Source organism: Dipteris shenzhenensis, chromosome 1, assembly GCF_047967505.1.
Source record: "Dipteris shenzhenensis isolate YYH24624 ecotype China chromosome 1, Dip_SZ_1.0, whole genome shotgun sequence".
In the NCBI taxonomy this organism is placed as follows: domain Eukaryota; kingdom Viridiplantae; phylum Streptophyta; class Polypodiopsida; order Gleicheniales; family Dipteridaceae; genus Dipteris; species Dipteris shenzhenensis.
Genome location: NC_141596.1, coordinates 2,618,108 through 2,631,987, shown reverse-complemented (window position 1 = coordinate 2,631,987; position 13,880 = coordinate 2,618,108).

Below are 13,880 nucleotides of genomic sequence, written 5' to 3'. Positions count from 1 at the left end.
ATAAAAGGATGCAAGGTCCTCATTTATAGCTTGCCAAGTAGGGTCCTTTTCAAACATCTTATGACATCTTTATGACATAGTAGGGACTTCCCCGATGAGGTGATATTTGTGATTATCTCATCTACCTTATCTAGGGTAGGCAGGGCTTTAAGGTTCTTCTTTTTGGAACTTGATGGTTGGGGTGGATGGTATCCATGCCTTTGTTAGTTCTGAGCGGCTACTCAAATCTCTCTTGGCATTCCCAGACTAACTGCTATGCCTTTGCCAGACATTGCTTTTCAATAGGTGAGTCAGGGTATTCATTTTGACCTACTGGACTTATGTCTACCAATGGTGTTGTGTTTCACCTACCCTAAGCTTATCTTGAGGTCCTGTCATAGCAAGGAGTAAGACCGCTGATCATGTAGGACCTATTGAGGTCGAGGTGGAGACCCTTGCATTCTATTCATCAGAACCACTCTGGATGACAAGCAGATTTGAACCTTTCCTACCTTAATTGCACTCACTTGGTCTTTTCCCTTAGATTGGGAGGTGGTTGCCTTCTCCCTATTATCTTATTTGTGGAGCTCCTTACTTATGCACTTACCTTGGGCCTCATGATCACATTCAATGATACTGAGGACACATGGCCCCTCTCAGTACTCAACAAGTTAATGCTGGCCTTTGGATTGGGAGACGGGTCTAGGAGTTCTTCTCATGGGGCAATCTTTATACAAATGATCCACCCCACAACTAAAACACAACAGAGTGCTTGAATTCATTGTGATAGGCCCGAGTGCGGGTTGATCGTCCTTACATCGGCAATCCTTAAGAAAGTGAGTTCCTTGACATTTATTAATAGGATATGGCATGGTTAGTAGTTGCTTGGTATGGACACTCACTAGTGCAGTGTGGATCTTGGCAAGAATAACATTGAATTGTCATTCTGCAATTCAATGGCATTCATGTCCCTAGCTTGTTGCATGCAGGAGCCATTTGATACACTCAAATGTACTACTCTTCTTGCAAAGGAGTGCATCCCACTATAAAGGCCATCTACATCTTGCCATAAATCCTAGATCTATTTTAGATTTGCTACCCATTGCCTAAGCACTCTTCTCTTGGCTCTGTTGTAAGTCAACTTTTGCCCCCTTGTTGCCCCTTCAATACTTTGATTTGCTTCTCTTGATGCACCACGATTAGTCTTTGGAGGCAATATCATCCTGAGCTATCTTGAGAGTGCTTATTGCCTCATTGTACTGGTGTAGGTCTTAACATGATCTATCTGGAGTTGCTTGTGTGCCATTTGAAGCTGAGTAAATTCCTCACTTGTTTTCTTCTCTCTATCTATTAAAAGGTTGACAAGACCATGCTACCAACCCTGCAACTCTCAGACATATTGTGCATGCTCTTGATGCTCGTAGAATAAGGCTTGTTGTAGTACCCATGTTTGAGCCACATGGTGGGTGGCTCAAGGGGCTTCCATAATAGATTTAAAAAGTTGTTTCCATATCTTTGCCATCACTTGTGGGCTAGATAAATCCCCCAATAGAAGAGGGGGTTGATGTCCTCACTTGGTAGCATAGTCCAAGGAGGATGTAACACTCGTTGGGTTGCCACGACAGATGAAAATAAGATGCGTGAGGTCAGTGGTTGTTCATCTTCCTCATCTAAGATTTGAATCTCCTTTCCTTTTTCAGAATTTTTTGCTTTGGGCATTGATTGGTGCAGTTGGGAATTTTATTTTTTGCCCCTTGGCGTGGACTTCTTAAACTAAGAACTTGTGAGTTCATGGCAACATTGTGGTGGCCCCATGGTTAACTCAGGTGACCACTATCTCCACATCAACTGGAGCCATGATGACTTCCCATATTAGCTACCGGGTTGTTAGAGATAGTGATATTATCTTGAACCTCTGTCACCACTTCAGTGGCTATGTGGTGGATCTCCACTGCAGCTTTCTCTAAGCTCATAGATGCAACAATTGTAATTGTCATTATCAAGCTCTATTTTGGGCGGGCCTATCATGATCCATCATGTTCTGGGTAACAAGTGGCACTCCTATTGTCTTTTAGATAGTCCCAGTAGATTATTCTTGTGTAGGATTTGTCTCAAGAGTGAGACACTTCTCAACAGTCTCTTTTGCAGTCTCATTCAAAGCATCCTTATGATTTTCCCTATGCCAGTGGGATCTACCATCTTCTCCCCATTCTTCCCTCCTATCATGGTCTCCTGGCAAGTTAACAAAGCTGGCATATGAGGAGGGGAAATACTGAATGTCAAGAAACCTTGGAGAGAGAGGAGGGGTGAGAACAGAATGCTCCGATGATGAGGCAATTATAGTGGTGGAGGAACTCAGGAGGGAGTAGGTTCTCCAGAATAGGGGGTCAACATTTGTTGATGGAGGTGGATGGTGGTTGAGAGAGTTTTTTGGAAGAAGATCAAAATTGGGGAAGGTGAAGGAGCTTCTCAGGATTCGGTAATGATGAACTTAGAATCATTCATTTAGGAGTCAGCTTCTATTGTTGTTCTTGATCCTCTTTCTTCACTTGTAGCTACTTCCATCTTCATCCTTGTGGAGGATTCTCCTGGGCTACTTGCCTTACTAGTAAGCAACAAATTTGGATTTGGTTCTTCAATTATGGGAATTCCTAGCCATCCTATTGCCCTTGACTCGAGTTATGATGGCATATCATGCAAAGGTGTCATCTAAGCTTGTAGGGAGCTTGCTGCACCACACACACTCCCTTGAGCTGCTTGTTTAAATGTGTCAGGGAAGACCTCAAGCCAGGTGATATGTACCTTATCTTCATAGGTCACAAGCTCCTTGGCCACAAACTTCCTTGAGAAGACCTCAAGCCAGGTGATATGTACCTTATCTTCATATGCCACAAGCTCCTTGGCCACAAACTTCCTTGAGAAGTAATCAAGAGTCTTATTCAACATGATAAATTTTATCAGGAACCTATAGAAAGGCCGGACATCCACATCCTTTGCCTTGCTGATAAGATGACCCTTCGACTAATGGAATGTTCAATTCTCAAATTGTCAGTCTCAGTGGGTTGTTGTTGCCCACTATTGCTTGTCTAAGTGACCAATGGGCATCTAAGCTAGCATGAAAAATAGAGCCATTTGTTGAGATGAAGCCTTTGTACCCAGTGTACACTAATACTATGCATGTCTATTTTGTAGGAGTTAAGAAGCTCCTAGGCCACTCCACATATCACAAGTAACAATTCAATTTCCTAATATAAAGTACCAATTCCAACTAAGGTATGAGTGTTGGATTGTCAGTTATGTAGATCTAAGACTAGAGCTGCAAGAAAAATTACAAAAAGGGTTGATGAGATTGTTAGACACATTGTGGCTATAGGGTATGAGGAGGGTAATGGACCAAGAAAGATTGCAAATGCAGACATCCCAAATGGTTGTGCATCAACTCATAGAACATAGTATAGAAAGGGTATGTAGGGTGTTGACATATATGCTTGTGACGTGAATGATATATGTTGACTTAATATCAAATGACTCTACCATATACACAAGTGCCAAACTGACTATTTTTTGTATACTACATATTAGTCTGAAATATTTAAAAATGTCTATGCTCTACTTCATGTTATATTAAAATGTTTAAATGAAAAGTATGTGTACTTGGGTTGGTTCTTCATTATTAGCATGTCTTGTTGTTGAGACAATTTGTAAAAAAGGCTCAGCTTAGTTTTGTTACAAGGAGAATATACTACATCTTGGATGCTATTACCTATATGTGGAAGTCACGTATATTTAAAATAGAACTTGTAGCTTTAAGTTTGCTCTAGTAGTTGGTAGGTTCAAGGTTTTTGATACACACGAAAGTAAAATAGACTGCAAGTTTTAGATTATAGTTGGCACTAGATAAGTTTTAAAACTTCTTAACCCTGGGAATTACAGTATTGCCTCTCAATTTTAAAAAAATTGTATTGCATTGTCTTAAAGTATATTCTTTCATTTAACAAATTTATACAAGTAAGGAAAAAACATGCCACCATCAAGACTTGCATGACCATATCTTTTTAGAGAATTTTAAAGCGCAATCAATTTGGTACCAACTGTGGGAAATCTAAATTAGATTTCAATCAATATTTCAACTAATTAGAATCTACATATATTCATAATCTTCCATATGAAAGGAGTATTATAGAAGTCTTAGGGTGCTACATTAAAGGATTTTTCTTTTGGGGCGAAAAGAAATATTTGATTATATTATAATCATATGATTTGTACAATGAAGTCCCAAGTGAACAAAATGTTCTCCTCTAAAGACAAAGATCTAGTATGCATACAAAAAATCCATTGCTCAAAGGAGAGATACAAAAGATCTAGTATGCTTAGAGGAGAGGAACAAAAGCCCAGATTCACTGATCTGATCGGTAGTGCTTTGATATCAGGCTCTACTCCATTTATTGAGAGGAAAGGTTTCTTGCATCCCTCATCCTTTGACCAAGATTTCTCCTTGTCAGGGTAGAAAAAACAACAAAATCCAATGTTGTTGACCTGGTAACAAAGGAACATGATGGCTCTTTAAACTGTGGGCTATTCTTTAACTAGAAACAAAGATGGTAGGAGTTATGCTTGTAGGTCAATTGGTACACCTCCTTGCATCCCTGATGTGTTCTTCAAGTTCTACCTATAGTTGTGAAACCTGATCTCATTATAGTTATACAACTCTTGGTCCAACAAGAATTTGGCCTGGACCACAGAAAGAAGTGTTCAGTTAGTTGGAAAATATCTTTAATACCAATTAAAAAAGATCTGATCAGCATGCATGACCTCTTCATTGAATTGATAAGCATTTTTGGAAATCCAAATAAACCATAATGCATGTGCCCTGATGTATACCCATGTGGCATAAGGAAGTTTGAATGCATCTCCCAATAGAATAGACCTCCAGTTGATTGGTTCCCCTATCCTTAACTGAACAAATTTCTAAACCTTTCTTGCTCTGGGGCAAGTTATAAACAAATGAAAAATGTCCTCCTTGATCCCAAAATAGTATTTGCATGTACCATCTCCCTTACCAATTTTGAGGCTTCTGCAATTAGTCCAGACAGCCCTGTGTAGAATTAGCCATAACAAAGTGCACATTTTCTCTGGGATTCCTCTATCCCAGATTAGTGCAAATCTATTACCCCATTTCCTTTCAGCATTAGCACTGTTCCATCTGGCATTGAGTTTAGTCACAACCTCTTCAATGCCTTCAAAAGGAGTGGGGATACGTAAGAGGGATGAACTACCTACCCAACCAAACTCTCTATTGAAATTTAGGACCATGCCCCCTTTCCAGTTGATGTCTCCCTCCCACAACTGTATTCTGCTCATAATCAACTCTTGGTCTGCATTATTGAGTCAAAATTCCCTTCTTGTATCTCAAGCCATGTCTTCCACTAGAAGTTGGTTTTGTCCCACACATCTCCCCAACATTTTATCTATGTGGCTACTAATTTGTAGGCTGCCAACTATATATTAATAACTCCCAACCCTCCTTCCTTTCTGGGCCAAGTGTACAAAAAGCCCATGCTATTCTTCTTCTTGTGCCACCCCCCCCCCACAGGAAGGATCTGCAGATTCTTATAAACTTTTCTAATCCTATTTTGGAAGGATACCAACAGGAGAGATAGAAGATAGCTATTGGGTATATGCAATGGTTTAGCACTACCCTCCTCCCTGCTAAATTTGTTTGCAACCCTATGAGCCTATCTATTTTTTAAAAAAACCTTTCTAGAAACCATTGCCATCTATCTTTCATCTTAACTTTGAAAGCCATAGGGATGCCCAATAGTCTGAAAATATGCCTAGGAGGAATTCTTTTGCAGCCCATCTGGTCCATAAGGTTTTGGGAGTCACTAGTTATCAAAGCATACCCAGTTTTTGAGTGATTTATTTTAGATCCAGATGCCATACAAAAGATGTCCATACATTCCATAGCCCTTTGTATATCTACATCTATGTTTCTGATGGTGAGAGTGGTGTCATTTGCAAATTGCTAGTTCACTAGATGCTTTCCTAAAGGGAGCTCAATACCATTAATTTCACCCTTTGACACTTGATCTTTTATCAGCCATCCCAAGGCATCAACAGCTATGGCAAATAAGAGAGGAGCCAAAAGGCATCCTTGTCTTATGGATCTTTTTAGCTTGAAGCTCTGAGACATCTCTCCATTCACACACACCTTTGCTGAGGCATGGAGAGTAGTAGGGCAAGAAAGGAAGTGAACTTGGTTCCCAGCCCTAAGTTGTTAAGGGATTGCAACAAAAAACACCAATTCAACCTATCATATGCCTTCTCAAAGCCTATTTTTATCTCTTGATTCCTTTCTTCAACATGTGTGTAGCCTTCCCATAGGTTGATAATCGACTCCAAGAGATGTCTATTTTTTATGAATCCTTTTTGTTCCTATAGAATCCAATTGCCCATTTTACACCTCAATCTCAAAGCAATGGCTTTGGCATAAATCTTATAAGAACAATTTAACATAGTGAGGGGTCTCCAGTTTTTTAGGACTGATCTATCTCCCTCTTTTGGAATGAGCTTTATCACACCTCCATTTAGGTGGTTTGGTAGAACGCCTTGATTAGCACTCTCTCTCCAAACTGCCAATAAAGAAGGTCCCACTAGAAAAACTTGTAGAACTCCACAAGAAGCCCATCCTCTCCAGGTGTTTTGCCATCAACCATTAAAAAGGCTACCTCTTTAAGTTCCTATAGAGAGAGGTCATTTTCCAGATGAATTCTATCTAAGTTAGAAACTTTGATTTGTCTAACTATTTGACACCTGTCTCTAGCCTCCACAACTTTATCATCTATTATGCCACTGTACTTAACAAGTTCTTGAAATGATTGACAATGATGTCCACATTTTCTTCTTTTGTTCTGGCCACCTCTCCATCTTCCTTTTGCAGTAGAGGAATTTCCTCTTGGCGTCTCTTTTTCCTGATCCTCATGAAATTTTCCTTGGTTGGTCAGTCTACCTTTCCTACACACCATTCCCTGAAATAAATCTTGGCATTATGAATCTTAATCTACTCTTGCATCCTGATTTCCTTTCTTTTATCTAGTAGTTGTTGCTGGGCATTAATATCATTCATCCTTGCTCTTTGTTCCAGTATTTCAATATCCATCTTTAGCTTGTCCATTCTTCTTGCTCTGATAGTAGCCTTGTTTTTTCTGGCTTCCTTTAGGATTGCATAGACACTCTCTATAGCATTTTGCCAACCTTGAGAATATGATTTTGCTGTAGAAAAAGTAAAATTCCATTTCTCTACAATCTGTTTTTGTACAGTCTGCAACTTGAATAGGGATGGACCAGCTTTAAACCAAGAGTTTCCCTTTTTCCCATTTCCCAAATCAATACAAGCTAAAACTCGCTTGTGATCTTACAAAGTGAGAGAGGAAAAGGTTAATTGTTTGACTTCTAAAGCCTAATCAACCAGAGATTGTGCAATGTAAAGTCTATCTAGTTTGGCTTCTCTCCATAGATTGCCTATCTGCCTATTGCACCACGTGTATATGCTAGGTGTCCCAAAGTCAACTACTTATTTTCCTTGAGATCTTCCTAGATTTTAAGTTCAAGACCTCTAATTATTGAGACCTTTTGCATCCATCTATCTTTAGAGTTCTCAACCATATTAAAATCCCCCAAGATGATACAGTCAATCCCCAAATTCATCATTGAGTCCCATGTGGCTCTTTTGTCCATTGATCCTATTGGGGCATATACTGAAACAACTGTAAAAGAGATTCTTTTCATCTTGCATTCTAGAGCTAGCCATCTATGATTTAGATCCTACTGACAGTTAATGATACAATCTTTATAGTGAGAAAGTATGCCAATTGTAGTGCCTCCTCTACCGTCTTCATGATTTGTAAAGTACCATATCCTCCTATTGTCAACATTTTTAAGTCTATTTTCTAGGGTGTCGTTGATAACTTTAACCCCTTGTAACACAAGAAAAGTTTGAGAAAAAGGGTTTTCCCTCAGCCACTTGGCTAGCTCCTAACTCCTCCAAGGTTCAGTTAACCTACAAACATTGAGTGTGAGAAATGTGTATGGTTTATTTACCATTCTTACTCTTCCCCTTTTGGCTGGCCTGTTGTTGAGCTAGTTCCTAAGTTTGCTAAGGTATGTTCCTCTTTAGAGGGCAACTTTTAACTATGTGAGATGACAATCCACACAAAAAGCAAGAATTGGGCAGGTTCTTCTATATATAGTAAAGGTTGTTCCATATAAACACTCCCATTTTTGTTTAAAATTACCAGTGTCTCTTGGAGTTCCTCAGCAACATATAACTTGACATAGACTTGGGGGTGACCTCTAGGATTAATAAATTGTTCCTTCTCTACATCTATGACTTGACCTAAGCTTCTTCTTCAAAGGTGGAATAATAAATTATTCCTTCTCTAAACTTCATAATGGCCAAGCCAAGGATCATGAGGGACTATGCACTGAGTTCATTGCATATTGGATTAACCACCTAGCCCCGATCTTAGCAAAGCTCTTTAATGAAGCCGTTTGTTTGGGGTTTCCATGCACTTGGACCATTAACACTATCTCACCCATCCACAAGGTAGGGGATCCCATGAGGCCAGAGAACTACACGACCATTATGATTGGACATGTCATGTCCAAGATTTATGCATCAATACTTGCTTGCGAGGTCAACAGCTTTGCGAAGTGTCAAGGATTTAGAGCAGCAAGACAGGCCGGATTCCGACGTGATCATGGAACCATGGACCACAAGCATCCTTTACCGGGGGCCCTCTAGTGAAGAGGGTGCAAGATGTGGGGTGTGGCATATGTGAGGTTAGGGACTGGCTGATTTGGGATGTCATAAAGTGTGCGTGCATAATCATACCAGACCTACTGCTGCAACAAAGAGAATCTCTCCTCAACTTGTAAAGGGGTGAGGTCCTCATCCATGGAGATGGTTGGCTCATCTTGAAGGACTGACCAGCGTCGTAAAGTTGAAAGTCATGACTGAGTGTCATGAAACTGTATGATCAAGGGTTGCTTTTGGTAGGGGTCTCTACCCACCCGCCATGCCCTCTCAATCCTATGCTCACTCACACCTAGAGTAGTAGCCACGAAAGCAGTCACATCTGCCATTGGTGTAGCCTCAATGCATGAGATCCCATGTACTCTGATGTTGAGAGCCTTACTAGCTCTCTATTGCTACTCCATGAGGGTAGCTGAAATAGTTGCCCTTGTGGGTTCCTGTTTGGCGACACCCACCCATCTGAATGTCTCCTCAATAATAGATTGCATGCTCGCAATCCATGCCTCAACAATCGGGGTACTCCCTGGTACTGTGTATGGTTGTGATCTCTTGTCAGAGCTGCAAGATATCCTATCTGAGTCCTTGAATGAGACCAAAGCTGCTCCCAAATGGCGCAAGCGTGTTCTTGTATGATGTAGCTCTACTCCTGGTTGAAGCAAATCTGCTCATCTGTGAAGCATGTCAGCTCCATATCATGCTCACGGATATTGTGTACCTCCATGAGTAAGGTCTCCTAGGCCTCTGGTGTGTCAGCCCGCCCGTGTCCAAGGTGAGACTGGAATGGTTGTGACATGAAGGTATGGGGATGAGTCCAGAAGTTGGGCGGTGACTAGGTGAGGTACAGGGATGATATCGGAATGGATGAGGTAGTCCCAATGGGATGTGATAGCATGGGTTGACTAAGAGGGAGAGGGGAGAGAAAGGTTGAGGTGTAATGCAAAGCAGTGTATGACACCTTTGAAGTAGGTTTCTCTCACAAGCTACATGAAATTCTTTATGCAAAGACACACAAACATGAGTTCTTCAAAAGAGAACTACTATATCTTGCCCATATCATCATTGTTGATAGTATTTGCATAGACACCAAAAATTTTCGTGTAGTAGATGAATAGCCCACACTACATACTATCATAGAAGTGAAATCCTTTCTAAGATTCACTCAGTTTTTCAAGAGTTTATCCATAAATATGTGCATCTTACGCTACCACTCTCAAAACCCTTTCAAAGGTGGAGAGAAAGGGGCCCCATACAAGAAGATTTAAGTACAAATCTATAGTTTGAACAAATGCTTTGGATGATGCTTTAAAGATTTGAGGCATGCGGTAACCACCACATCAAATGTTGTATATTTTGGATCTGAGTAAGCCATTAGTGGTTGAGACAGATTGCAATGACTATGCAATTGGAACAGCTTTGTTAACGGAACCAAGACTTGTACCTTTTGTAAGACAAAAGCTAACTTTCACACAAATCAAGTATCCTACACATAAGAAAGAGCTATGTACTATAATGCATGCTCTAAAGAAGTAGAGGCATTATCTTCATGGCTCCAAGTTTATAGTGTGTATGGGATAACACGGTACTTCAAATCTACAAGGCCAAAAGGCGAGATAGTTTGAGCTTGTGCATGGCTTCAATTTTGAAATACGCTACTGAAGGAGTGCCACTAATAAAGGTGGCTAATGCTTTGAGTTGCATTGGATATGTGAAATCTATGAGTTTCATAGCCATCCAATCCAATCTTTCTTTCTTTCTTTTAAAGGCTTGTATGTGCATGATCAATATCCACCATTGTTGGTTGGGCACAATCAATATTTCATAGCGATATGATCCAATCTTTCTTTCTTTCTTTTAAAGGCTTGTATGTGCATGATCAATATTTTTGCCATTATAGGTTGAGGCATGTGTAGATGAACCAAACTGTTTATGTTCTATGAAAAAAGAAATACAAGATGTGTATCCTATTTAGAATGGTCTCCTATCCCAAAACTACATGCAAGATGTCCAAACATAAGAAAAAAAGTCATTTTAGAGTGCCATGACGCCTCTTCTGCAAGACATCTTGATATTCAACGAACATTGCCTTTGGTCAAGGAAGATTTTTATGGGTCAAAAATGCAGACTCATGTCGTATGCTATGTTCAAGACTAGAGTTACCTTCTAGGGTAAGGACACATCAAATCTTTCATGTTAGTCACCTAAAAGAGATGTAGGCATAGCTGATAGCTTGGTTTCTACAGAGGAGCTTGCTCAGTTAGAGGACCTATCAGTATACATCCCCCATGAGCCAGAAATTGTTCTAGATTATAGAGAGACCTCTCACAAAACAATAGAGTTCCAGAGCTTCTTATCAAATGGAAGGATAGGGCAAGCAATGACAAGTCCTGGGAGAGCATTGCACCTATGCAGTGGCAATTTCCTAGTTTTCTTACCTAGAACTTCCAAGTTCTAATTGTAAGGTCGTTTTGTGATGGGAGAAATGTTATGACCCCAAGGTCATAGCATTAGCTGGCATTGTGATGGAATTAGGTCAAGGCAAGGGACCCTTTAAAAGGGATCTACAGTGACTTTAAGTCTATACCCAATGTACGGGTGCCCTTAATAAGTTAGGGTCCCATAGGTGGGTCTATATATATGAGCTAAGTGCTCATTTGTGGGGGTCCCACAAGGTAGAGTCCCTCAAAGACATGGATCTAGAGCAAGCCTATGGCTAGGCCAGCCGAATACCTGTGTTCATGGATTCCTATCATATCAACATAGAGGTTGTGGCTGTAGACGTGGCTCAATGCTTGGCTAACCTCAGGCTCAAAGGGTGATCCTTTATCCTAGCTCAATGGCTAGTGGATGGAGAGCTCGTCATCTCCCCCAAATCGTCCTTTTTAAGGCTTGGTAGTTTTGCAAGTCAAGTGCTTCAAAGATTGGTCACTGGTCTGGGATCTATTATCCCCATCATACATAATAGTTCAAAGTAACATTACACATGAGTGAACTGTAATCTTGGAAATTGATTTAGAATAACTAGTCTTAAAGCATGGAAAAAAGACAGTAATGTAATTAAACTATCAAAATAATAACGATGCTGTTATGCTCCTTTTGTAAGAAACAAAAGAACAAGTTTAGAAAAAAATCCGAAGATCTACATAGGTTGTGTAGAGGATTCTATATCTTTGATATTGCCTTTTGACAATACTAGAAATATATGCTCTCAAACATGTATGTAGATCCACTCATAAGCACAAACAACATGAGCATCCATTTATCCAAAGATCTTCACATTGAGTTTCTGTAAACACTCCAGAGGTGAATGGCAAGACAAAGGCTAGCACTAAAGGAGAAGGATAGTCCATATTCTCTTCATCCATAGCTATAATATTTGTGACGTAAAGTAGAAAAAGATCACTGATAGGACACTGCACCGCTACAAAGTTGTACAAATAGAAACAATTATTGCAATATCAGTAAAGGCTGACACGAAAAGAAAAGGATTATTCTCTTCATGAGCTACAACTACCTTTGAAGTAAAGCAGAAAGATAGCTAATCGAACACTAGACCACTATAAAATTTTACAAATAGAAGCAATTATTGCAATATCAGTAAACTGAACTTGACGAAAGAGAATATGCATGTCCACTTAGATGACTAAAGACATCTAGATGAACACATGGACATGCCAAAACTCACCCTCTAAAAACAAAACAGATATCTAGATGAATCCATGCAGCTCTAACTTGAAGCCAGTCACCCACAAGCTTAAAATCTAACTCCCATCATACATTGCAAGCACTAGCTGCTATGACATCCCTTCCTACATTATCAGTGCCCAATGGAGGGTGTAGACCTAGGACCATAGTATAAACATTTGCTCTCCCACAGACACATATCCAACTCACCCACACAAATGTGAGCATCCATTTATATGTCTTCGTACTGAGTTTCAGTCAACACTTCACAGGTGAAGGGCAGACCCAGCCATGACAAATGCTAGCACTAAAGGAAAGAGGCTAATCAGACAGTACTCCATATTCTCTTCATCCAATGAAGATCTTGGACACTAGTTTTTTTATGCCCTTGTATTGGGAGCCCTTGGGATCTACCCTCTGGGACGTATGTTGGATGATGTCAGGCAGGCATTGAAGAGGTACAATAACAATGCTTTGTATGCTTTCAAAACATGTTCGAATCTCATGATGTAATGCTGTTAGCATAGTATGGTCATTCCCCACATGTAAGCCCTCATAAACCTTGCGGGTCCATGTTAGGGTTTGTGGGTGCCATATAGGCAGCATATGGGCTGCCATGTGGGTAGTAGATAAGCCTGCTACATGGGCAGATCTTAAAAGGAATGGTGGCTGCCATGTGGGCATCATTTGGACTGCCACATGAGCAGTGCATGACCTGGCCACATGGGCTGGAAGACCCAAAAAAGGGCAATTCAAGAGGTTATCTAAACCCTAGAATAAGACCAGACTTTGATTGTGAGGCATTCTCTTTCTCATAGGTAGCACACAGCTTTTTCCATAAAGCTTCCGTAGTCTTTTCAATGACTACTGTGAAATAAACTGTCTCCCCAAGATGAAGTCTAATGGTAGACTTTGCCAATGCATCCAACTCATTCCATTCATCTGTGGAGATAGCTGTAGGCTTAGCTGCAATCCCTTACAAGGGTTTGATCTGCTTCTTTTGAATGAGCACATCCCTTATTTGTTCTTTCCACAAAGAAAAGTTTGTCCCATCAAACTTTTTAATGCTGAAAAACTCCTTTTCAAACATGGAAGAGGATGCCATGATGCAAATAAAGCAAAATCCCAAATGCTAGTGCCTACAAGAGAGAATCACACCAAATACCAGGTACACCCAAATGTGTATGCCACAATAGAGTAAAATATCACCAAAACTCAAAGCTCAAAGCATCAAAAGATATAGCTGACTCATGTGCATGTACTATGCATCCATATGAGCAAATCTAGCCCAAAAGAAAATACCAACTGCAATGGCAATCCAAAATGCCAATAAGTGCCAAATGGCTCAAGCATAAACACCATCCATAGGCATATGCATCAACAATATCTCATCCAAGAGAGCCTA